The sequence below is a fragment of the Etheostoma cragini genome, chromosome 14 (assembly GCF_013103735.1).
Source record: "Etheostoma cragini isolate CJK2018 chromosome 14, CSU_Ecrag_1.0, whole genome shotgun sequence".
Lineage (NCBI taxonomy): Eukaryota > Metazoa > Chordata > Actinopteri > Perciformes > Percidae > Etheostoma > Etheostoma cragini.
In genome coordinates, this window is record NC_048420.1 from 13789464 (window position 1) to 13816617 (window position 27154).

Genomic DNA, 27154 nt, shown 5'->3' on the forward strand with positions numbered 1-27154 from the left:
GACAACATAGGAAACAGAACGTGGGCGGGACGGGATCAGGTAGGGTTTCTCTCGGGATCTCGCAGGACAGGGATTTTTTGGGGGGGGGCAGTCACATGATTGGGACATGTCGGACTAGTTTTGTGGGCTCAGGATGGGATTGGAGCGACAAATGATTCCCGTGTCACCCTCTAATGGACACACACACACACACACACTTGTACACAACCCAAGCTGGATTGTTTCAACTTATAAACCTGTTGAAAAACCTATGAATCTTCACCGTTACATCAAGTTTGTACATTCTGGTGAACACACACTCTGACATTGTGACCTTGATCTCCCGATTTTGCTCAAAGTGACTTAAAATCAGAGTCTAGGCTATGTGTGGTCAAAATGTCCTCCGGTCCTCCACCCTTTCCGTGACTAACAGCTGATAAATTCCTTATCGGATCTCGTCCCGAGGCTTGTATCCAGGTGTCACTATCTGCCACAGTGTGCCAGCTTGTGTGTGTCTCTGCTAGCACTTAAACCAGAATAATTACCGGCTGCCACAGCACGGTGTCTCCATGGCAACATTCTCTTCTTCCCATCTGCGCTATTTATGGTGGGTGAGAAAAAAAAAAAATCCACAGACATGTTTTGAATGAAACTCATACTGAGGTTTAGGTAAATTATTGGTTTTGAGTGTACACTTGTTTTAACTTCGCCTTTGTTATACTTGTACTGGATGGTAATGAAGATGATGAAGTAACAGTTTAGGGTCAGCAAAATAACTTTAATAAACCTCAACACAGAGTCCAACTTGTTGCTATAGTGTTGCTCAGTTGTCATGGAGATGGTTTGGTTGTCATCAGGTAGCCATATGAGGGGTATATCTAACCGCCTTTTGATGTTCTATTACGGTCACTAACATTGCTTAGAGACAATCTTCATGACAACTGAGCAACCACATCAGCTGAGGCCATATGTGGTTTAAAGTTGGACCTTGTGTTAAGACGTTTTTTGTCAAGATTTTTGTTTTGTTTTCAACAAGTCAACAATGAACCGTCTGTGTCTATCAAGATGTTTTGAGTTTGCATATGGAAAGGTGTAACCCCCAGTAACAATAATACCGGATTTTGACATGACCAAAATTTCTGTCAACTCTACTAAGCCACATTAAAATAATTGTCTGACTCCTTCACGTTAACTCAAATGGAATAAAGAACCTGTTAAGTACAAACACAGATCCAGCTCTGGTTAACATTGCTGACATGCTTCCCTGCTTAGTAAAAATATGGAGTAAACCATCCATTCTGTCCTCTGAGGACACATTTGGTTCCTAAATACTTGATAAACACCACACATAAAAGCTCTGAGTACCTCATTCACTGTGGAAAACTCCTCTCAGGCCACCACCATGTGATATAAGACACCGAGCCAAGGACTACAACTGTACTCTCTTATGCTGTCATTCTGTCTCCCGGCGCTTTTCAGGCTTTGATGAAAGAAAACAGAAGCCTTGGAAGGAAGACAATCGGTGTGGCTGTCTTCTGTTTCGTGCCATAGAAAATAACTGATTGGAAAAGCCATTTGAAAAAGGAATGTGTTTGGGGAATTAAGGCAAAAATCCAAATTCTGCCCTCATTCAGCTGTAGACACAAAAACACACACATACACATACACACAGACACACACACACACACCCCGTGTGTCCTCTGTTGGACAAGCTGTTGGATGGCAGCAAAAAAAACTGAGGGAAGAAACTAAAAGAGAATGAACATCCTCAGGCAGAATAGTGCTGTACTCTCTGTTGATGCCTGTGTGGCTGTCCTCCGGGTGCACACAGACGGGAAGGTTTACAGCTGGATGGCTGCTAAGAAATGAGCCGCAGGAAGCTTCTCAGAGGAGAGCCAGAGGCATTTCCACAATAATAAATAATCCAGCTTTTAGAGAAGAAACTTTCTTTTAGCAGTCATGCTACTGTGGAGCACTGCGGGAAGCTCTCAGTAAAGTAGGAAAGTGATGACTGGAGTTTATTCCAAACAATGAGAAGATTTTCTTTGTTTGCAGAGGTTCATTTTTGTGCACAACATTTTGAAAAATGAACCGGGATTTATTGATACAAGAGCACTGTTTGCAAAAGCAGCACTTTGTCTAATGTTCTGTGTGTATGCAAATATGAATACATGCACACACACAATGCACATTAAGTGGTAGACAAATGGTACCACTAACACTACACGTCGTAGTTCTTCAGTGTCTAAGCACAACCCAAAGACCTTATGCGTACTAACAACAACACAGAACCCTGCAGGGTCTGTCTTGTTGTTTTACCAACAGTAGTATACACTGTGTTCCAAATCTGGAATAATACTCACTAAACAAAAATACCTTCTTCACATCAAATCCCTATATGTGATTACATGCATGCACAAATAGTCCTTTTAAAGGGCCTTTCTATTTATTTTATCTGGGAGATTTCCATTGGCTAATATAAAAACAGAAAAACAATGAACATGGATGCCCCACATAACACACCACTGACCATCTTGTGTCCTGACCGGAGGGCCATTTGGATGTCGTGGGTGGGAGACATGGGGGAAGGGAGAAGAAGGATAGGGGACTGTTGCCAAGAGAGGGAAGATAAAGAGAGGGGGGAGTCATCAAGATGTGCAGAAAACCAAAACGAAAAAGAAAAGAAAGATAAGGAGAGAAAAACGGAAACACTGAAGGGAAAACAAAAAGCACACATAGGCTCACATAGTCATAGTGTGACACACACACACACACACACACACACACACACAATCCCCAGGGAGGGTTGATGAAATGCAGCTCCCCACAGGCTGCAGGGCAAGAGGGGCCCTGCCCTGCCAGAGACAATGCAATTAAAGTACACACACACACATATGTGCACAAAAACACACGCAGGGCCATATCTGTTGAATTAAATGTATCAATAAAAATAAAGAAACCTACAAGTGCCGGTTCATAAATGAGGAGTGTGAAGCCAGAAGGCTGACACATTTACTAATCACTGTCCGTGCCTGCAAGCTTATGCGAGCATGAAAACAGGTGCCTCTGATCAAGGGACATCATTTGAGTTGCCACGGCAACGGTGCCCATCCCATGAGTTAATGGTTTTACCATGAGAAATCCTATCTATCCTCTCTAAATGGGGAATTGAAACTGCATAATTTAGCAATGCCCCCTCCTACACACACACACACAATCTCCCTCTCTCATATTACAGATACGTGTGTTATATCTTCATCTATACATAGGACTGAGCACTCCTCTCTCCTGCGAGATACAATAACTATATCTGCGTGCCGCAGCATTTATATTGATCTCCCATTGGGGACATCATGAAATATGAAGCATTTCTAACAGAGCAGATAAACATTTCCCTCCCTGAAGTTTTTCCTGATTAAAAGAGATTCAAAGAGATACAGCGATTCAACCAATCATATTATCCTATGTTCTTCAAGAAAATGTCCACACATGAAAGTTCTTTTGTTTCCCTTTTCTCTGTATGCATGCACAATGAAAGTTTTTTTTTAAGCAACGCTAATTATATCCTCCGGTCAAGTCCTCCAACCACATTTTGTAGGACGGCCGCATGGTCCGAACTTGGTCTGAAAACTCTAGTTTCAAGAATTCTACCTCATCTTCTCTTCTCCTGAATCCCTTCCAGCTGCAAGGCCACAGAAAGAGCAACATGTGTCTAATGTCTTCACCTTAATTGACAAAGCTCCTTTCTCCCTAAGCATGTTTATGTCCTGATTTAACCTTTTAGACCCACTACAGTCAACAGAAGATCAGTGCCTGTAAAAATCTGCTTTTAGTTAATGTCACACGGCCCCATGGTAAAGAAACTTTTTCTTTCTTCCTCTCACAGATTTCGAGGGCACCGATGACCGTGAAGTCGTCAGCTGCCTGCAGATGTTTTTCTGCACAGAAATGCTACTGAAGCAGAAACTACTGTATTCAAAATTGGACGCACACAAAGCTGTAATTCAACTGTGGCTGAATTACCTCTGGCGTTTGCTTCCTTGAGTACTGTTTGTATAATGTTAAGCTCTGAAGTTCAGTGTAGTTTTGTGACAAATAGAGGATGGTAACCTTATTTTAAAAATTAAAAGCTTATAATTCTCCTACTTTATCTACCATGTTATCGTCTTTTTCACCAATGCCAGAGGCCGTTGCTCTGCATTTAAATGATTTGTACTGGTGTTCGTTCAACTAAGCTCAACAGTATGTGACTGGGTGAGGCACTCGGAAAGAATGTTCACTCTTTCACCCTCAAACATGTAAAACCTTTAAATTTCAGTTCTGCTTCCCTTTCTTTTAATTTGAACTCTATTTTATACACTCACTCCACTTCTCCAAAAGTGGAACTGTACAGTGTTAAGATCTTCAACCCCTCAGTAAAAATAACTGTTTGCAACTCCCAAAACAACGACTTCTGCTTAGCACGCCTACATTGGTTACATTAAAATGTAATGAATTTAGTTAGATTCACACACAAGACATGTTTTTATTCTCCAGATCCTGACAAAGAACTTTTATTCCCCTCACTCCAGCAGAAAAATGGGCTCTGTCACAGTCATAAATTCATTAGCTTTGTGACATTGCTGCCACTCGGCTAATTATAAAATGCTTAAAGAAAACAGACAGTAATTGTGCGCTGGAGCAACATTCTGTGATTAAACAAACCAGCCAGGCATGTCATCCAAATATGTAAATGGAAGCACGGAGCGTGAATAAAGAGATGGATTGTTGTAATGATTTCAGGGATTGTCACTCACATTGTAAGTGACCTTCTCTGGAAACACTAATGGGGTGTTGAACTGTTGAACTCTGGGAATTTGGGGACGAAGAGCATGGATAGGGCTGCAAAGTAAGAGGGCTAACAAAGGGTGTGTGTGTGTGTGTGTTTGTGTGTGTGTGTGTAGACATGTGGATTTCTTGTTTGTGAGTGTGTCATTTTGAATATCCTGCTCTCTAGCTAAATTGATACTCAACTCAAGAAAACATACCTTTCCCCTACTTTAAAAGAAAAAAAGAAATGTAAACTAATCCACGTCACACACAGAGCTGAATGACTGCATGCATAACATTTCACTATCACTGTCACCTTGAGATGAAGATTAGCATTAGAGTGAATGAGCAGTGGATATAACCACATCATTATTCAGTGGCATGGGTCTTTACATGTTGAATAGCCGCCAAGATAAAGGGATTATTAGGGTGAACGGAATAGGATGAAGTGGGTGTGTGTGTGTGTGTGTGTGTGTGTGTGTGTGTGTGTGTGTGTGTGTCTGTGTGTAAGGTAATTCATGTTAAAAGCTGCAAATGAGATGCAACAGATGCCTGGACACGCATGATGTTGTTAATGAAAATACATATGGTGAACACATTAACTGCATACAATATACATTGTTGTGAACACATACAACTGAAAAGAATAAGATGATGTAGTGACAATGACTCATATTCTACACAAGCTAAGGATTTATCGAATAGATTCCTCAGCAGAGGGCACCAACATGTGTGGGTAAACACTGCAATAGGAAGTTTTGCAGAACATCTCGCAAGACGAATGCCTTCAGGCTACAGGAAATAGCACTAGTAGTAGCACAATAAAACGGATGGCAGAATTAGCAGAGTGTGGGCATCTTGTTCTTTTCTGTTGTAACCATCTGCTTTTTTGCCCTGCACCTCACCAGGGGGGATGTGCACACCACTACTACTGCTGCTCTCTGGGGACCCATGAAGCCACTTTCCTGAAACCTTTTTGCGGTACCAACACAAGTCCACAGTGGCCCACAGCGTGTGGCCTATAACTTGTCTCCACTGCCTCCACCTGTCAGCTATGCGTTTGGCTGGTATACTCTCTGTGTAGGATGACCAAATGAACCCGTTCAGTCCTTATCCATATAGTGCCATGTTATACATCGCTCTCCATAAGCAGGAAAATAAGAAGTTTAAAACGCAACTAACTGTAAAAGTTAGGATTAGCAAGTTAATTTAGCTATGAAACAGATTTGTTTTATTGTTGGTTATCTTTTCCCTCCTATCGGTTAATCATTACCTCCCTACAAGTAGGACTATAAACCATAAAGTTGTTTTTTTTTATCTAGGCAAAGTTACAAAAAAACTGCAATTTAATATTTTGGCCGGTAAAAAATATGCCAGGCCAGTGAATTTTTTTCATCTACCCGACAACTTGGCCGGTGAGTCAAAAAGTAAATTTCAGACACTAAATACAAACACTTTCCCTATAAAAGATGCATTAATACACACACACACACACACACACACACACACACACACACACCAATATAATTATTTCTTGACACCCCCCCTGAGCTGTTAAGGCTGCACACCATCGTTACCGCTCTGAAAATGGCTGCGCACCACTTCATTTATCTTCTCTAGTGATACCTGCCTTATGGACAAAAGGCACAGGGCAATAGCAAGAATTAATAGAGGTGTGTTTGTGTGTGTGTGTGTGTGTGTGTGTCTGCGTGCGTGCAGATGAGCAACTGAAATGGAAATGTGAGCTTTCTTTACAAGGCTCTAACCACAGCAGGGGTGGGTTTGTTAGACAACCCAGACAGGGCGAGTGGCGGGGGGGGGGGGGTCAGACCCTCTTTAAAGTTGCACTATAACACATTGTGGCTCTCCTTGAGGGGGAACACAAGTCTGGTTTGCTAATGAGAGTGATTGTGCATGTATTTGAGGAGAGGTTAGGGAGGAAGGCTAGAGAAGATTTAGGAAGGAGGCTGAGCCATGCCGATGAGGCGCCTGACCTTTCAGTGCGAGCAATTTCTCAGACATACCTCTACTCACACACACACACACACACACACACACACACACACACACACACACACACACACACACACACACACACACACACACACACACACACACACACACACACACACACACACACACACACACACACACACACCCCTCTTCCTCCATATCTGGCTGTAACACTGTACCTCTCCCTTATCCTCCCCCTCGAGTAAACCACCAGTTGTGTGTGACACTTTGCCTATAGTATCTCCTTATATATGGTATTTACTGGTACTCTTTCACACCCTAAAGTACCCATTCCATTGTACCACAAACCTACAATATTGTACGGCCCCCATTTCTTTTTATATTCAATGACAACCGTTAATCTTATTTTGTGATCAAATGTAACGGCACCCATTACATAAAGTATTCCATGTACCCTTTACATACAGTATTCCATGGTGCCTTTTAACCACAATAGGCCATTGTAACTTTAGATACATATTTCATGTGAACCTTGCCATGGAACCCCTTACAGTGCATATACTTTCCAACAGTATTTCTCTTCAATCCGGTCCCCAAGATATTCCATCCCCAATCACTGGGAATTTACTAATTTATATGTCAACCCCTTGGCAACATTTAGCCTAGGTTCAAACTACTTTTCAACATTTAGAGCGGTTGCAACAGCCTGGTGTACACTATCAGTCTACATTCCCAGCAATTGATTAGTAATTTGGAATGAAACACACCCGTGTGTTACACGTGAAGCAACAGCATCTAGCAGAGGAGGTCTGACGGCGCTCCGCCCCACACCTAAGACAAACAAGGAAACAGTTATTCCGCCTCAGAGAGACAGACTGATAAAACAGATGATCAGATTCACATTCAGACCAAACTAACAACTCCCTCAGAATGAGTACAGCTACAGGAGAGAAAAGTGGAAAACTACAACAGTGCTGCTTCTAACTGCAGACAATCCACTTACTGAATGTGAGTTTGACATCAAAACAGTGGAGCCATGACTGATTGTACTTTCTGTTAGTGTGTTTTCAGCTTCAATTGGGGAAGAATTTGGCTTCCAGATCCAAGGAGGATCTCTGCTCACCGGTATGTCATGACCTCTTTAGAGATCCTGTTGTTCTGTCATGTAGTCACAGCTTCTTTAAAGACTCCTTGAAGAGATGGTGGAGAGGGAAACAAACACGCGGGAGTCCAGTTTGTAAGAAAATATCTTTAAAAAGGAAGAACTGCTAGTCTGGTGGGAAAAAAACTATGTGATCCTTTCTTACAGCAAAACTATCAGAGAACTTCACAGGATCTCTGCTATGTTCATTCTGAGAAACTGTCTGGACCATCAGCAGCCAGTGTGTCCCATCTGTCAAGATCCAAATACACAACATCTACAGAATCCGGCCAACCGATGACTAACAACCTGCCTGACAACACTAGAGGAAACTCTAGAGCCCTTAAGAGGAAAAAGTAAAGGTAAGATAAAGTCAAGTTTGATCAATCAGGAAAACCCATCAAAGTCCAGGCTCAACACACAGAGAGGCAGACTAAGGAGCCATTTAGGAAAGTTTCACCAGTTCCTAGAAGAGGAAGCAGAGGCCATGATGGTTGCACTGAGGGAGGAAGGGAAGCAGAAAAGTCAGATGACAAAGGAGAGGATGGAGGATCTGACCACAGAGATAGCAGCTCTTTCAGACACAGCCAGAGCCGCAGAGGAGGAACTGAAAGCTGAACATGTCTCATTCAACTACGAGGCTGCTGGATGATCCACAGCTGCTCCCAGGAGCTGTGGTGGATGAAGCCAAGCACCTGAGCTTTAACACCTGGAGCTAGATGAAGGAGATGGGGTGCCTGGCTAGCTCACCTGGTAGGGCTTGTGGTTTTGTGAGGTTTACTCCTTGACGCAGTGGCTGCAGGTTTCTCTCCTGCCTGTCGTTCCCCTTCTCTCTCCACTTTCAAGTCTAAGCTGTTTTATACAAATAAAGGCCTAAAATGCCCCAAAAATAATCTTAAAAAAAAAAAGATGAAGGAGAGGTCTCCTCCACTCTTGTGATTCCTGCCTAAAGATCTGACCAGTGTGAGGCAAGGAGAGAAGCAGCAGCAGCTTCCTGACATTCCAGAGAGGTTTGACTCGCCCTGCTCTGTCCGGGTATGCGAGGGCTTTAACTCAGGCACTCACAGCTGGGATGCCGAGGTTGGAGACAGTACACTCTTGGAAGCGGGTGTGTTAGCAGAGTCTGTCCACATAAGGGATTCATGTAGTCTTGATGGGGAATGCTGTCACATGAAGGTAAATACTCAGCAAGCTCAATACCAGGTCCGTCCACTTATATCCAGGTGTAGAAGAAGCTCTAGAGGACCCGAGTGAATCTGGCCTGGGACATAGGAAAGCTGCTGTTCTCTGATCCTGATACTAACACACACACACCATCACACACACACACACACTTTCCCTGAGAGGCTGTTTCCGTACATTTTGACTGTAGATGAACTTAATGTATTACCAACAAAGGTCTCTGTGACAGTGGAACAGAGCAGTTTAATGTGAAGACGATGATTAAAATGTATGTATATATATATTTAATTGTTCTGGTGCTGACCCAGATGTTGTTTAGCCATACCATACAGCCTCTGCAGTAGGGAGGAAAGCTCAGGGCCATGCGGGTGAACATTTTACTTGTGGATTACCTGACCTGCATGCTACACTTTACAGTTCCTTTCCCCCCTTACTCTGCCCTTATGAAAAGTATCAGTGAACAAAATCAGGAGGAATACGGAGGCCTGGTGGATGACTTTGTTTGGTGGTGCAGACTGAACTTAAGCAAGATGAAGGAGCTAATTGTGGACTTCTGCTTTCTCACTTACAGTGGCGTTGTCTGTCTTGGTTCTCTAAGCTTTGACTCAAACTACTGCATAGAAGACTCTAACTCAACCCAATTACTTAACAAACACGCTATCCAGCAGCTCAGCTTTATACTTAATTCATCTGTCTCTTTTACAACCAAGCAGAAAGATTTGTCATTATTTAACATGAATGCTAAGTGTACATTCATTCCCTTTGTTTTCTTAAAATCATGATCAAATATTGTCTTTTCAGCTGTTTGCTTAAAGGCCCACTGCGATGTGCGATAGTCCTGTTGGTTCCCATTCAGCGGTTCCCCTTTCCTAAAATATTGCACAGTACCCCATACCCCTTTTCTGTCTGCTTTCTCTTTCCTACAATTTGTATCTCTGCTCTTATCCTTCCTCTCTTTGTCTCTGTCTAATCTGTCGCTCTGCTACCCCTCCACCTCTCTCTCTCTTCATCCTTATGCCCTTAACATCTTCTCTTACCGTCCAGAGTATCAACCTTCTCCAGGCCGCAGCATATTCAACATTTCTCCAGGCCCATAAAGATATGGTAAAATATGGAAGCCTGCAGGGACTCAAAGGGCAAATCTACAATCAGAAACAGCAGCTGGGGGTGGGGCGGACGATTGGTGTGTCCGTGGGGGTTTACAGCCAAACATACTGAATGCTGCAAGACAGGGCAACCCTCAGACAACAATCTTTACATTTCTGGTTGAATAGCACACCTGAGCAACAATGGAAGATTGCACAAGGCAGTTAAGGCTCTGCTCCGCCTTTTTCACAATTCCATATGCTTTCTCATTTCAAGAGCCGAAGCACAATACATATTTCACGATGGTAAGTAGGGAGGGTGTTCAGTGAAGAAGAGGCTTCCCAGGTCAAAGAGAAGGATTCCATAGCAGCAGCAAATTTGGAGAGAATGTGTACAAATTTGTTCCCGTCATTTGGAAATGGTCAAAAGTTTGGGCACCTAGGTGTCTAATTACACATTGTATCTTGATTGTTTCATTTTTGGTTGGTTGACTTTTGTTTGTTGAAAAAACTAAGTGTAAAAGTTATGGCTGGGCAATATGTCGATATTATATTGATATCGGGATATGAGACTAGATATCGTCTTAGATTTTGGAAATTGTGAGCGTTGTCTTTTCTTGGTTTTACAGGCTGCTTTAAAGTAATGTAATGTCATTTCCTGTGTTACCAGAGTGTTCGAGATATTCTCTTCTACCACTTAGTTATTATATTTACATTACTGAAGAATATCTATCTTAAATCTCATTGTGAAAATATTTTGGCTTCGTCGTAATAGGACAAGAATATCAGATTTTCCCCATATCCCCCAGCCCTACATCACGTTATGTTGAAACCAAGCTTGTTATATTGCATTCCAGCTCACGCTCAACCTACATTGTTTGACCCACTATTTTTTTACTGTTGTTTGCCGGTGAAGACAACAAACATAATTATGCACTACAGATGTCTCTTTAGAATCAAAGTTGGAGCCAAAAACTGCATAATCACACAGCTACATCTCCCTTTTCTACAACCTGCTTGCTATATTCAACAGCTTCAAGAAGCAGAGGGCCAAATCATGTATAATAAATATGTAACAGGGTAGAATATTTATTTACAAAGCGACGGTGGCTGCCACAGTGCTTCTGGAAAAAGTTAATGGGAGCGGCTCAGTATGTCCCGAGGGACCGCTGAAAACCAAATGAACAAACTGAATGTGCATCAGAGCAGCAAACAGAACGCCTGCTGGTGGCGGAAAATCTGCTGTCAGTCACACAAGCACATGTACACAATTATTTGCGCACACACGCACCCTGGAGTTTAGACACACAAATACAGCAAGAAATGAACGCACACAGAGTCGGAAATAGAGATGAACCAATTACCAGGCGACAGACAATCAGCGTGACAGAGAGAGACGGAGGGGAAAAAAAGGGGGCGAGCCAACTGAAAGAATACATTAAAACACTCAGTGTGCAAGCAGCAGCCGATAGGGAAATGCAACTGAGGCACCTTCACACTCTGACACTTTCCTAGGAAGCCCATGTGGCCTGAGGCAAATCCATTTTGACACAGTGGGTGGATAATGTGGCGAGATGTGTGGAGAGAGCGGGGCAGACTGAGGTGACACGCACTGATATTATTCAGGGAGTGACAGAGGAGGAAAAGTCAGTGGACGACAGACACAAAGAGAGCAGGTCAGATGGATGGATGGGTTAACTCAACATCAATCTTTGACACAGGAGGCTGCTGATGATCGTGATCGTTCCTTAACCTTTAACAATTGGCTGTTATTGCAAACACAACAAAGATCTTAACAAAAGTACCTTCTTAAGCCCAAACCATCATGTCCTTTATGGTACTAAACCTAACCAAACCATAACCATAGTGGTGTCAGATCAGAAAATGCTTATATGTGTCAATATGAAGGGCAGTTACAAACAACGCAATGTATCTCTTCATCTAAAGGACTGGTTGCTTTCTCCACTCAATAATTTGCCTTTAATCTGTTTTCCCTTTATCCACTTGTATGTACACCACCACTCAGCACATACAGACACACGTCTGAACTCAAACCCAACACACACTCTTCCAGAGTACCCATCAAAAATCAACAGCCATTACACCTGTAAATTACCTCTCTATGCGCCTGACCGCAAACTCATATTAGGCCATTAGCAAAGCCCTGGACACTTAACACACGCTGCAAAACACACACACTCCACATTGCTCTGACCCCTCAAGTGCTGCTGATGGTGATTTTTTCCTGTTGATATCACCCTGGCTGAAATGTTTAATGCAAAATATGACATCATGAAATAGCGATTATGACTTGCCTTTCTCGCTCGGTTACTTAAGGACTTCCTGACTGTCTACAGCGGCATATCAATTATTGTGGCTATCAGAACAGACAACATGTTACCCCGGTGTACATGGCAAAGATATTTCCACGGAGGAAGTTAATCAGAGGAAAACGGACATGGTGTCTTTAAACAGATGCTGAGTGAAGAAAAACTCTTGATCTTTGCGACATGTCATCCTCTCTATCAGCTGTCCTGCCTGTCTTTCTTTCTTTGCTGGTTACTACCCACCAAAGCATAAATATAATGACAATCATGTTTTAAAAAGAGCAAAACGACTTTGTGTGATTGTTGCTTCTGAAGATTAAGGGGAGATAAGCAACCAGTTTACCGTCGCATGACACAACAAGGAGCATTGAAAGCATCGCTTGTGGAGGAATTAACAGTGTGAACAGGGCCAGAAAAGAGATTGTAGATTTTGTCACTAAGCTGCTTGGGCACAAAAATGACATCTGCAATCCTCTCACTTCCTCCGACAAATTTGTTGTGTAAGGTTTCCTAGAAATCTCCAATAGAGAGGACTTTTGGAAAATGAACACAAATGCACTTTAGATACACAATATACAGAGCTGAGGGCCACAGGATGATGCATTAAGGTGCATACCGTTCACATGAGCATTATGTTCCCACTTTCAACTCCTACAGGAATCCACTCAAGGTCAAAGAGTCCATCAGGATGTGTGTGTTTGTGAGGGGGTGAAGTTTGACCGAGGGTAAGCTCTGGTGTGAGGACAGTTGCCAATTGTATTTCAGTGAGAAGTCTAAAAATATCCCAAACACACACACACACACACACACACACACATATACTTTCCCAGGCAAATAAGGGAACAGAGAATAGAGAGAGGGATTCCCGTGAGGAATCAGTGGAATGTAAACAGGCCGGCCACACGCACAGACACACACACACACACAGACACACACACACCCACCCACAGCTTCATCAGAGGCCGTGAGACAACGGCCTCATCTTGATAAAGATGCCCCAGAGAACAGTGGTTTGTTGGGATTGTCCTCCTGGTTTACCCATTCTGTCCTCGCACCTTCCGGAAAAGAGCCCCATGAGAAGTCCCAGGAATGCAGCTGCATGCTGGGAAATCTGTCACCCTTCAGCCTTTTGTTCTGTACTAAATGTCCTTTGTACAAAATCTTACAGAAGTATGGGTAAAAAGTATTTTAATCAAATCTAATACTTAATTCTAATCTGCATTGCTTAAATAGTTGAAATCAGCCCTTCTCCTGTTGATAAAACCCTCTGGGTCACACATACCGCACAATACTGAGTGTGTGTGTGTTCAGACACATCATTCAGTGGAAGTTTACATGCCCGAGATGCACTGCAGCTTTGGGGGGCATTGTGGTGGTCCGTGGCATGAATTTTACATGGTGCTTTTATAATGGACGCTAAGTTGCCAAACCCCTGTTGTCTTTAACACTTTCTCAGCCATTAAACGCCATTGTTGTGTTATTAGGCCGATGGCCCACATAACCAGCTGCTCTAGAAATCACTTTCTGGGTCGCTGGGGGATTACTGTATAGCCAACGCCACAGAAGCACACACTCCTAGGGGCCACAAATGGGTCAAACGCTGCCTTATTTTAAAAGAAGCACAGACACTGAATCACCCACCAGTAACCTTGAACCCTTGCTCCTTAAACATCAGAAATCCACAAGGAGTCTCTTTGCACTTAATTATAAGGAGCAGGTCTAGACAAAGCAAAAGTAAACAGCCGAGAATTTCCTGTGTTTTGACTTCTCTCAGCCTTGTTGTGTTGTTAGCCTTTCCCCTTAGCTTTGCAGATTTAGCATTTAGCCTTCCTTCTGCATGTCGCTAAAAGAGCTATTGTTCTGCTGACAGGCCACTAATAAACAGTTGGTTGCACCCTATGTTCAGTTGGCTAGCCACAACTTCTGCAAATACAGGCCCCTCGGAGTTCAATGCCTTTGAAAATGGGGATTCCCATTGTTTAAAGTCAGTACATTCTTTCTTTAGCAGGGACAAAAAAACTGTGTTCATTTCAGCTTTCAAGTCCTTTTAAAGTGTGTTTTGTTTTGAGAAATTGGCAGTGAAGACGCTTTTGTTTGGAAAAAAATACACATTGGAAGTACAAAAGCCACAAAAGATCACACTATTTTTCTGATAGCAAGCAGGAAAAGTAGAATTGAAGTAAATGTAAAGAAAGAAATATGTCAGGACTGAGAAACTTTCTATGACTATGAGGTTCATGACGGAATTCCTAACAACATTTTTTGACTGCTGCGTACAAAATATTGCTTAGCCTCAAAAGTACCTCCCCCATTTGTCCAATAACTTAAGAGATGAGACAGCCAACATGATTAAACAACACACTTTAGAGAGTTTAAGGTAAAGAAAGTTGTGACAGATGCTGGAATTAGTCCAGACAGCTCCCCCTTCATCCTCTAAGATTTGTACAGGAAATGAAGAAGATCAAGTAGAAGAAGAGATTAATTGACTGCTGAAGCACAACAAGCTGCTGAGAGACTCAATTTAGCCGCCTGAGGAAAATCGCAACACCTTTGGGAGGCTAAAAAAACTCTCGGTTTGACAGACGTACTACAGTCCTAACTGAACTCACTTCTTATTCCCCTCAGAGTCTAGTCCTATGAATAATTGATCAACACGTCGAGCAGATGATCCATATTATGATTCAATAATGAGTTCCATAGCCTGACCCTGGGATTTGTTGAGTGGAGCATAACATTTTGTAAAATTTGGAGCCACCCCAAGGACAGGATGAGTGAAAAGGTGTCATATTTGACATATGTTACAACCTGGAATCAAACCCGCAAAACACATGGTGTTCATCAGTGCACCGGCCCATAAAGAGGAGCTGCTGACACTGCAGCCAGGATTATAGTCTTTCCGTATTTGAACGCAGCTTCATGGTACTAAAGTGACAGAAGGATCAGTTATGTCTGTCCATCCAGTTTTTTCACAAATAACTAGTGCTTAACAGCAAGTCCACTGACAGACCCCCCCCCCCCCCCATGACACTTTTTCTGTCAGTTGGTGTTTGCAGGTAATCATGCCATACTAAGTCCTAATCACTATATCAAATAGTTACATGTAGAGCTGAAATGATTGGTCGGTTAGTCAATTGACAGAGGTTCAACTTGCAACAGTTTTCACAGATAATAGTCTATTTATGTCTATTCTTAAGCAAAAACGCCAAATGTGTGAATCTGGTTCCAGCTTCTCAAATGGAGATTTGTGCTAGTAGCCACTGTCTTCTATGATGGCAGATAGAGTGTTGGACTGTTGATCAAACAAGACAAGAAACTGGAAGTCATCACCTGGAAATCTTGGAAAACCTTATGGGCATTTTTTGCTATTTCCAGACCGTTAACAGAACAAACAAGTAGTCGTTTGATTGAGGAAAATAACAGAAAACATTTCCTTTTGTTTTTGCAGCCGTAGTAACATGATGCTTGGTAGGATGCATGCAAATCAATATACTACTTTTTAAGTCATTTTAAAATTGCAAAATATGTATACAAACATTTGCTGAACACTTCTCAAATACGATGATTTTGCTTTTCGATGCTTAATGTCATTACGCATTCACTGTCATTATGTTTGACCCTATGTACACTAAATTATTAATCAAAAAAGTAGATGAATAAATAATCAAGATAGTTGTAGCCCCACAAACATCCATTAGTTTGTCCATCCCCAACAGATTTATCCTATCATGTGAGGGAGAGAGTGTGTAACAACGCATCTGTGCCAGAGTGTGTGTGTGTGTTGTATGACACACACCCAGGAATCAAGAAAAGCTTGTTAACATCCCTCCCGATGTTTGGAGGTCGGATATCCTCCCCAGGTCATGTTACCGCTTGGCGGGCCGTGTCACACTAAAGCAGCGTGTCCCAATAATAAGCTGTAAAAATGACAATGCATAACGGTGCCCTCAGAGACACTCAAGGATGCCTTGCTGGATTTAAAACAGCTTCAAAGTGTGGCGGAAGAGCGCGTGAGAGATGACACATAAGAGGGAACACAGACACATTACATATTGATTATCCCCGATCGCCTCTTTGTACATCACTGGAGCGTGTCCGGGGTGTGTGTTTGGTCTTATGACAAGTGAATGCAACAGCTAACATGCTGCAAATGTCACTGAGATGGTATAGAGCAGAAGGCACGGATGTGAGGGTAAGAAGTCACATCTACTTCAGCAATAAAATAATCCTTTAATAATTCTATTGCAACCATGTAGTAATTCTTTAGTTACTTTAGGATAGACAAATCCGTTTTCCCTTCATTTTCATACGCTTTCACTACATGATTTGTCACTTACATGCTTCAGTTTAAGGGAACAATATCTGGTAGGTTTATGTAAAAGGAGTATTCTATGTCAACCTGCTTTGCAGAGCTTGGCTAAAAAAATGGCTCTTATCCTTTTCATTGAGAGAGAGAGAGAGAAACAGATTTTGAATTTACTAAAGAAGTGTTGTTGCATTCACTGGTGTGACTCGATGTCAGTGTAAGCATTTTTTAGGAAGTTGCAGGTAGACTGTGACTAAAGCAGTGCCAGCTGCTGTGAATGCCACAGTAGCGAGTCACTGGCGGGAACTGATGAACACACAGTCTCACTCACTCTTTCACACACCCAGGGAAAGTTGTGTGTGTGTGTGTGTGTGTGTGTGTGTGTGTGTGTGTGTGTGTGTTGTGTGTATCCTCGTGCTCATTTGTTGTAATTCTCCCATAATCCTTTACTCTGCAAAATGACACAGCTGCCAGACACATCCTCTTTACTGGCGCCTAAAACCTCCACTCCTTTCCTCTTTCTCTCTCTCACTCTCAAACACACACACACACACACACACACACACCTAAAAACAATACACAACATATCTAAAAACAACATCCATCCCAATGGCGCACATCATGATAATTCATGCAATAGTACTAATAAATGAGACTATAACTAGTCTATTTAAAGGATTTAATTGACTACAATTGTACAAACGCACACATTAATCACCATGACAACTTGATAATTGAAAACAAACTCCATTCATGATGTGTGATTTGTCATCTACTAATTGTGACGGAATAAAAAGAACTGTGTTTGTTTGGACTGGAGTAGGAAGATAAAATAGCGTGCTTGCTTCCTGTTTGCCAGAACAAAACATTGAAGTGTTTATGCAAAGGTTTTATTGAATGGACAAATATTCACAAGCACACAAACCTTGCTTCCTAATCCTCAAACTGTTTGGTATTAGACTTGTTTGTATAAACCTCCCGACTCAGAGAAAAAATCTGGACCCATTGGTACAGGTTTTTCCACGTACAACATAAGGGCGAGGATACTGAGGAAAAGAGAGCATTAAATCAGAATACAGAGCGCCCACATGCCTAGCTCGTACTTCGGTGATGCCAGACTGCCCCTCCATCCCAAAGAAACCCTGTAACCCAGGGCGACAGAGCCTTGACGATGCACAGACAGAACAGAACTCAGTGGTTCTACATTTGCTCGTTGCCAGGAGGCTGATAATGAAGACTTTTTAGATGTACACGCTCACACATACAGACAGGCACTCACAGGCACAAAAACACTTGCATAAGAACACAATACAAAGACATGGACAAACATATTCATGGTGGTACATGCATACTGTCATACCTGCACACGATCAAAAGTGGAAAGAATGACAGACAATGTCAAGCGTAAGCCTGTATGCACTTTGTATACCTACAAAGACAAACCTCTGTGCTATTATCCAAGCGATTGAGTTACCGAGATAGTCAATATGCCATCTCTCGTTGAGAAAAGAGAAATCAATGCTGCCACACTATCCATGCAATTCATCACCAGCTAACAGTTCAGAAAGACTGCTGACGACCAATCGACAAACAAAAGCCAAAAGACCAGAGCATGAAGTATAACAAAGTAGACACGCACTTCCGTCACCATGTTGATGGATGTGACGTCCAAGTCAATTTATGAACATCACCATAATATTTGTGGTAGAGCATCACAAAAGAAGAAACAGGTCGTGTGTTTCAGGCAGCGTGCAATACTGACTTGGATTCAACAGTACTGTGATCTTCTTCCGTGCAAATCGTTGTTGATTGAATCTGTGCATGCTTGGCTGACAATGTCAAATTCATGAAGTGCAAGCGGACTAACTCTCCTCCAACAGATGAGCGGGCTATATGCTAACTTCCAACCATCAGAGGATGCAAGGTGACAGCGCAGAAAACAAGTGCTAAAAAAGCTCAGAGCGAACCGTCAGTGCAGACATCAGAGCAAATGGGATGTGAAGTTTCTGGAACAGTAACGTTATTGTTGGGAGAGCTCCACGGGGGGCTTTAGGTTACAATCTCGGCATAGAAGCTGTGCCGAGATTGTAACCTAAAGCCCCCCGAGGAGCTCTCCCAACAATACAGAGAATACAAAAAAAATGCACAGTACTCATCTGCACAAAAATTGCCAGCTATTGTGTTGCTTGTTTCAAAAAAAAATTCCACTTTCTCCAGAACTTTTCCCAGCACGTCGCTGGGCATGAGTGTTGTCTGTCTGGCTGTACAGTTTGTTTTACTTAAGATAGCTATTATAGTATTAAGTCTGGGAGTATCGTGTGTGTAACAGCCAATGCAGAGTCATTACCAGTGTTGCTTTCGGTGTACAGCATGCTTAATGAGAGGGCACGGCCACGCTGTCTGAGTGATTAGTTACTGTGAAGGCTGAAGGCCAACACTGATCTAGGCAGGGGGTTTTTACACTCGTATTTTTGGAGAAAAAGAGGGGAAGGTCTGTTAAGAATGTGAAAACTAAGAAGGCAGAGGCACAAAAATCCCAGATTTATTTGAAATCACGTCATCTAACTTTTGAGTTTATGTACATGTCATAAGAAACCCCTTTTAACAGTGTGTAAATTCCTAAAAGGCAACATTTACTGGCAGTCAAAAGCAATGAGAGCTGAAAACTAACCCACAGACACAGAGCCAAAGAGCTGTATTCAAAAGCCAAACCCTCCTAGCTTTGTTTTTTATGAGGCATTGTTTGGCTGAGAGGAGCCTAAAAATAGCCTTCATAACACGGTTGAAGAGAAGCTAATCCCCCAGCCTCATTTGTTGCTCTGAGTCAGGCTTTCAATTTACAGCTTTACGACCGGGTGTGTGTTTATTGCAACGAGTCTGTGCATATGTGTGTGTGCTTCATCACAAGGAATGGCAAAGGTGCTTAAGTGGGGATGGGAGAAGGGAAAACTGAGAAATAATAGAAAGTGAGAGCTGCTGTGGAATTCCCACAGCCTGCGTCTCTCATGCCTCAGCACTGCAGCAGCCAGTTTTTATCAAACACGACACAAGGGGACCGAACAGGTTCCATTTATTCTGAGATAAAAACCGGCTCCATAGCACTTTTTTTATTGCTCCTGACAATTTGAAAGAGAACAGTTCTTTGAACATAAATTAAAATCAGATTAAAAATGCAACATCAAAGCACAAAGTAAAAAGAGACACCTACAAGCAGCTTATCAGCATTTATTATCAACAAAGTCAACCAGGATCATCTCCAGTATACCTTTAAGAGCAGGTAGTATGACTGAATTGGGATGATTTGATGCTTTTCTTTGTCATATACTGTATGATATGTAAACTTAACAACAGCATTTGCAGGTGAACCGTAAAAAAGACAAAAGTCTAGAACCACAGCAATGCTTTAACCCTTGTGTTGTCCTCGGGTCAAATTTGACCCATTTTCAGTTTTTGCATCACAAAAAATGGCCATTTGAAATAAGCTGAAAATGTCAACATAAGAAATATCAAATAACTTTGGAAAAAAACCTTTAAAAAAGCACCCACAACAATGAAAAAGTGACAAAAATGTCAGAAAAGCTTTTTTTCAGTGTTGACGGGTAGACAACACAAGGGTTAAGCTTAATGCATACATCCGTGTGCTAACATGCTCACAATGACAATGCTAGCATGCCGATGCCTGCCATGTTCACCATCTTAGTTAAGCATGTTGGCGCGCAAACATTTTCTAATTAAGACTAAACCCAAAGAACAGCTGATGGAAATTAGTTTTTCCCATGTATTTAGTCATAAACCAAAGTATTGGACAAATGGACATTTTTCCCACTGGATGAAAAGTCAGGAGAGGTTTTTTACAATTCATCCTCAGGTAGAAAACACTGTTAGCACCAAACTATAGGGCAATTTATCCAAATGTTCTCAAGACATTTCCCAAAAAGGAGGCCCCGTTAGATTGGAAAATCTTACATCTGAGTGCTAATAATGTTATGTCTGTTATGTCTAGGAAATCAGCATCAAGTAGGGCTGATTCCAACTTGGATTTCCTGCAGTCGCTGCCTAGTCTGTCTGAGAGTTGCCATTGGCGCATTTTCCAAAATTCCTCCAATCAGTTTCTTTCCCTATCCTCTGCTTCATTCTTACATTCCCCTGGATTCATTTCTTAACGGTCATATCCAAACCTGCACCTAAAGTAGAGCCTTCGTTCAGTTCAGCTGTTATCAACTCACAGTCTCTAAGGATGGCTTCATATTTGAATCTCTTTGTTCCGTCTCCCCAACGAAGAAAGAATGTTTGCAGTACATTATAAAAGAAAGTGCCATGGAGAGTTAAAGCCCTGCATTACACATTAGTCATCTACCCCCCAGTTGATTCCCAACTGTCAAGTTGAAAAGAATACACTGGAAAGCACTTTTCTTAACTACACAGGGTTCCGCTTTTTTCTCATCTCCCTTGTCGTTTCCTCTCCTATTTTCTCCTTCCCTGCTCTCTTCATGCTTTTTTTACTCCTCTTTTCATCTTTACCCCTCCCTTTTAAACCTCCATTTTCTTTAACTTTCCACCCATCATTTCCCCTCCTCAGCGCCTCAGTATTCATAGAAAGCTCGGGGGCCTGGCTCTGGTTCAAAACCTTTTTATGTCGCTGTTCACTGCAGCTCGGCAGAGCACCCTGCTGTGGTGGGTCGCTCTCATTTTTTAAGCTCACTATCTCTCTTTTAAAACAGTGCATCCCTCTCTCTCCCTCTCTGGCACTGGGATCACTTCCTTTGCCAAAAGCTGGAAGGTAAACCACTTTCATCTCCCCCTCCCTCTTTTCCTTCCTTTTGGTCAAAACTCACGCTCCTGCTATCTGAAGAAAAGGTGTAGCTTTTCCTATTGCACCTTAAGCGTTTAAGCTTTGTGGGCATTTGTCAAAAGTGCTAATCTATAGGCCCAGCAGTGTGTACTCTTCTCTTCACAACTCACCAGGCTGTGTAGCAATATATGTATATATGTAAAAACAAGGATAGAAGGAGGGAAACTGTTAGCAGAGTGAATGTCACCAACCTTCTAACTTTTCATGAGGGAAATCTAACATCAGAAACCAACTGTCCAGGAACTGAAAGGCCCCTAACTTATCTCCACAATCAACTCTTTGTTCTTCCACTTGGCTCAAACATCTTTTCCCCAATTCTATTTACTTACTCATTCAGAACTCTCTCTGTTTGTATCTGTCTGTTATTCCTCCTTCCTTTACATTTTGACATTGCCATTGTCTGCTCCTGGATAGTGAAGCATATTTACCAGCAGCCAGCATAGGCAAACAACCAGACTACTCAAAGAGCTCAGCAGCGGCAGAGATGGAGAAATGGAGGAGGAGGAGGAGGAGGGTGGAGCGGTGGGAAACCGAGTCAATTCCCTGGATGACTTTGTGATATCAGTTAGCAATCCTCTCATTTTAGAGAAAACACAACATGTGTAAATAGCCCTAATGGATATAATTGCATCCTTCTCAAGCTTTCTTACAATTCTCATGTTGCAAATTGTTGTATTTAGACACACACAAGCATGCACGCTGTCTGCCTGTCTCGCTCTCTCTTACACACACACACACACACACACACAAACACCAAACTCTCTGGTGACATAATGCCCTATAGTCCATTAACAAATATTGTCCCTGCAGTAAACAGTCATTTGCAATCAGCCTAAAGGCTACTCTCAGGAGAAAATGGATACAACTAGATGCTCAATTTCTGTGTATAAGCCAGAAAGCTTCAAACAAAGATACACTCTAAGCCCAGACAGAAATCTAAATGGATTACTTCCTCTATTGCTAATGTTAAAGTGTGGGCAAAGAGATCACTGAAAAGGCAGATTCACTGGTTTGTTATTGAAGGAAAGTTCAACAAAATGACAAATCGCAGGGCTCCAGAGTGCGGACAAATGGTTGCCTTTTGCGACCACATTTTTGAGACAGTGCCAGTGTTTTTTTAACTACTCACACATGTTAAAATAGGAGGGAGCGAGTCTGCCAGAGTTGGCAAATGTGTGTGAGAAGGGGTGAGTATGTGAGTAATTAGTCAACTGTGATCTACATTTCTGTGTCTCTCTTTCGTGGCGTCACACTCATCGTCTGCACATGCTGTTGCACAGCTCCGTTCTTACCAAGTTTCTGTGACAAGCATGATGTGAAAGTCCATAATACCTTTACAACTGGTGATCCGCAGTCAAAGATCCTCCATTTTGTTTGGGAAAATGCTGTGCAGTAATACCCGATACGGAGTTAGCCTTAGCCTAAGGTTAGCCGTCCTTTCTTTATCCCGCTTTGTTTACGGCCTCAAACCCGCCTTGCTTGCACTTCCGGGTCGCCGGAAAGGCAGTGTTGTAGTCGGGCTTGTCACAAAAACAACCGCATTTTCCACATTGGGCAAGAGAGGTAACGTTAGAGACAGCAGAGACGATGCCGCTTCTTTGAAAAGAAAAATACATAGGGTGCTAAATATATAACTATTAAACTATACTACTATAGTGCATGTGTGAGTGTCCTAGGCTCCTCCCTTTCTGGCTCCCTCGTCACTCAATCTTTCCCACGCTGGTGTTAGTTAGCTAGACATTTTAATGGAAGTCTAATCACCTCAGATGTGACTGCTATTTCACTGTAAAAAACAACAACAATAATACTGTTGTTTTATTGTTGTATTCCTAAATGGGCCTTTCTTATGCCCCATTCTATTACATTGTACAAAACACATTTGTAATAAGAAACATGGGAATCGGCATCGACATCGGCCAAATGAAAAATCTACACATCGGTATTGGTTCAGAAATTTGCAATCAGTGCATCCGAGTCTTTTGCATTAGCTGTGTGGACGTATTGTTCTGTTTTCTAATGAGCTAACAGGCCAGTAAACAGACCAGTTCACAGAAACAACAAGCTTGCGAAGCTACTGTGACTACTACTAGCATGTTTCTCAAGCTAATGTTAACTTGCTAGCTACAGAGGTTCACCAACAATCCACTAGTATCTACACCACGCCTCCAGAAGCACCTTTTGTGCTGAACCAATCAGTCAACAAATTAATCAATCAACTGTTCCTATGTTTTTATATCACTATAAATTGAATATAACTTTGAGTTTAAAATAATGTAATGAAAAAACAATTATTAGTCGCAGGCTAAGAATAGAATAGAAAACAATAAATCTTTGTTGTCCAACAAGGTGGACATTTTTCTTTGGCTCAGCAGACATACAAGACATACATAAACAAACAGACAACATCTCAGACATTGTAAGTAAAGTATAAAAAAGATTAAATAAATAAATCATCCCAATAAAAAAGAATAAATATGCTTAAAATTAATTAAAATAGCAGGTGAGTTTGATTGTTTTCACTTGGTTTGGTTAAAGATACTGATGGCATTTGGAATAAAGGAGGTTTTTTTTTTATTAGTGAGAATGAATTATAACAGAAATACTTAATCTCATGCAATCATGAATTTATATCAGAATAAGTTTGATTCTGGCCCCTAGGCTTTGTGCATCGTCCCTGCCCTAAATCACTTCTCTAAACTCTAACCAACTAAAAGAAGACCAAACTCAACTTAAACATCAATATTTGACTCTGGAGAGCTCTCTTTCACTTCACGCCACACCTTTCGAGCTTTTCTTCTTTTCACACCTGTCTATGGTTCCCCTTCTTTCACCACCATTAATGCCATGAATGCAAAATCCTTGGGGTAAACAGCTTAAAAAGGCTGGCTGGTGTACTTTCTGCCTTGTAGCATTGCATTTTATCAGAACCCACACATAGAGAAGCATGTACCCCAGCATGTTTGTCTAACAGCTTATATTAATATGCTGGTGCCTGTTAAGATAACAAGGGTATTTCCTATTACGAGCAGAGAAAAGGGAAGAGGGAGGTACGCTTTACTTGTAAGCAGGACAGACAGACTGTCTTTGTGTGTGTATGTGTGTGTTGTGATCTTAAACAATCCCAACCAGCAGAAGTATGTCTGAAAAAGTGCTCGCACTGAAAGGTCAGGCACCCCATCGGCATGCTTCAGCCTCCTTCCTAAATCTTCTCTAGCCTTCCTCCTTAACCTCTCCTCAAATATGTGCAAACACGTGTGATCAATGCCATTGGCAAGGATGCAGAAAAAGACAGTAGAAAGAAATAAAGTAAGAAAGAGAGGAGTTGGTAAGACAGTGTGAGGGGAAAGGGTGGAGTAGGGATGGGTGATAAATAAAGAGGAATGGAAAGGAGACAAATAGAGGGGGAGGAATATGAATAAGTGAAAGACAGTTAGAGAGGAGGAGGATTGGAATGGGAGGCAAGATGAAGATGGGCTGACAGGTGGAGAAAGAAGAAAAGGATGTGCGAGGAGTTTGAATAAAAAATAAGGAGAGATTATGGGATAAACCAAGGAACGGGGCCAAAGGGACAAAGAAAGTGAGGAAAAAGTGGGCAAATCTCCCTTGCCCAGGGACCACAGATGTAAATTAGCTGTATAGCTAACTCTGGTACATAGCTTAAACTTGCTTAAACTGTAAATAAACTAAACTAAACTAAATGACAGACGCAGATAGAGATAGAGAAGGTGTATAATGGTGTCAGCCTGCCTGAGGGCCTCGGTGACGGATGGAAGCCAATCCATGGCCGTCCCATCCTTCATCTGCACAGAGCAAGCAAACCACCCTGCAGTGCACAAAACCTCCCTACACCATCCCTTCATCCTTGTATGTGTCTAACCGCTCTGTCCAATTAATATGGAACAGCATTTACATGTAAACAACACGGAACACACGATTCACTGTATGCATGTTAGACAAATGCTAAACACACACACACAAAGATGTAAGAAAGCCAACCCAACAATCATCTCTTTGTCTTTTCATGGCGTCCCCGATGACCTTCATTCAGTTTTAAACTGTCCATGAACAGATATTCTATTTCTTTCCAAACACATGTCTAACACCTGATCCCATAAACACATGATGACCGTATTAACATTGATAGAACACTGATTTACTGTATTGTGCTTTTTTCACGTTACAAAAACAAAAATGTGCAGGATGAGATTAGCTCTTGCTTGCTCTCTCCACAAAATTGTTTTTTGACGGCAAAAAAGCCTGGAGAGGAAAACAAAGACGGAGATGTAGACAAGGACAAAGGCCTGCTCGTATATGCAGAAAGCCACACCAGATGAGTCCAACAGAAAGAAAGACGGAACAGAGAGCTTACACAAAAAAAAACTGTTATTTTTCTCAAAAAGACAAAACACAAGAGGGCTGCACACGATACAAATAATTATTAGTATGAGTACATGCGTAAGTGTGTTTACAGTGTATGTGTGTGCTTCATGTGTGTGTGCGTGTGTGTGTGCCCTCCCTGCAGTGCTTTAGCCAGAGTGTGAGATGAGGAACACTCTGGCATCCCAGCCCTGCAGAGTATGTGTGTGTGTGTGTGTGTGTGTGTGTGTGTGTGTGTAGGTCTGCTGCATCAGCAGCGCTTTACACCAAGGAGAAGCGACAGTCTATACGCACCCTGTTAACTCACCCATGTCTACTGTCCATCACCTCACCTCACCCCTCCACGCTCTCTGCATGCTGCTGATCATTTGGCTGTCGTAACTTCACAATCTCCTTCATACTTGACAGCTGCAAACCACATTTATGGCACTTAAAAAGGTGTTACAAGTTGCACGGGTGTCACCGCACTTCCGATGAAGCTTCTGTTACAGAGAGAATGTTGCTACCTGCCCCCCCCCCCCCCCAGTCCTTGGCAACACTCCATTTGTAGGCAGTCCAACACCAGAGTCTGACATAGACCTGGAATCAGCAGAACTTATGTGCACACTTTCTTGCCGCGAGTCAGACGATAATATCAACGCCACTCCGTACGGAAAATATGAAAATATAGCGTATAGACTGGAAACTTTGGTGAAAAACATGCCAGGTCCTTAGCATGCTTTAGAGATGCTGCGTGGATTTTGTTACCTTGCAGAATTGTGCTTCCTTTTGTTGCCTTATCTAGACAGAGCCAGGCTAGCTGTTTCATCCTGCTTCCAGCCTTTGGGCTAAGCTAAGCTAACGGTCTCCTGGCTGTAGCTTCATATTAAGAATACAATCATGAGAGTGGTACCAATCCTCTCATCAAGCTCCATCATCATGACAACAGATCAAACTCTAAATAGAGATTCAATCTTTTCCTACACAAGAAGGCAATGCCAGTGTGCCAGAATGCAAGTCATCTCAAATTACTCAACCCTCTCTCATTCTCTCTCTTTCTGTAGATTTTAACATCGGGTGAATACATAACAACTTGTGTTTTGCACAATCCTCGGAAGAGGGACTCTGATTTCCCATTAGTGCTTC

The 27154-nt window shown here is 42.1% G+C and overlaps 1 protein-coding gene and 1 pseudogene across 2 annotated transcripts in view; one reads left to right on the forward strand and one right to left on the reverse strand.

Annotated features, from left to right (window-relative positions):
- The window catches only part of pag1 (phosphoprotein membrane anchor with glycosphingolipid microdomains 1), a 48937-nt gene that overhangs the window by 16692 nt on the left and 5091 nt on the right, over positions 1-27154 (reverse strand). The gene's annotated exons all lie outside the window — the stretch shown is intronic.
- On the forward strand, positions 7519-9337 carry LOC117957174 (annotated as a pseudogene).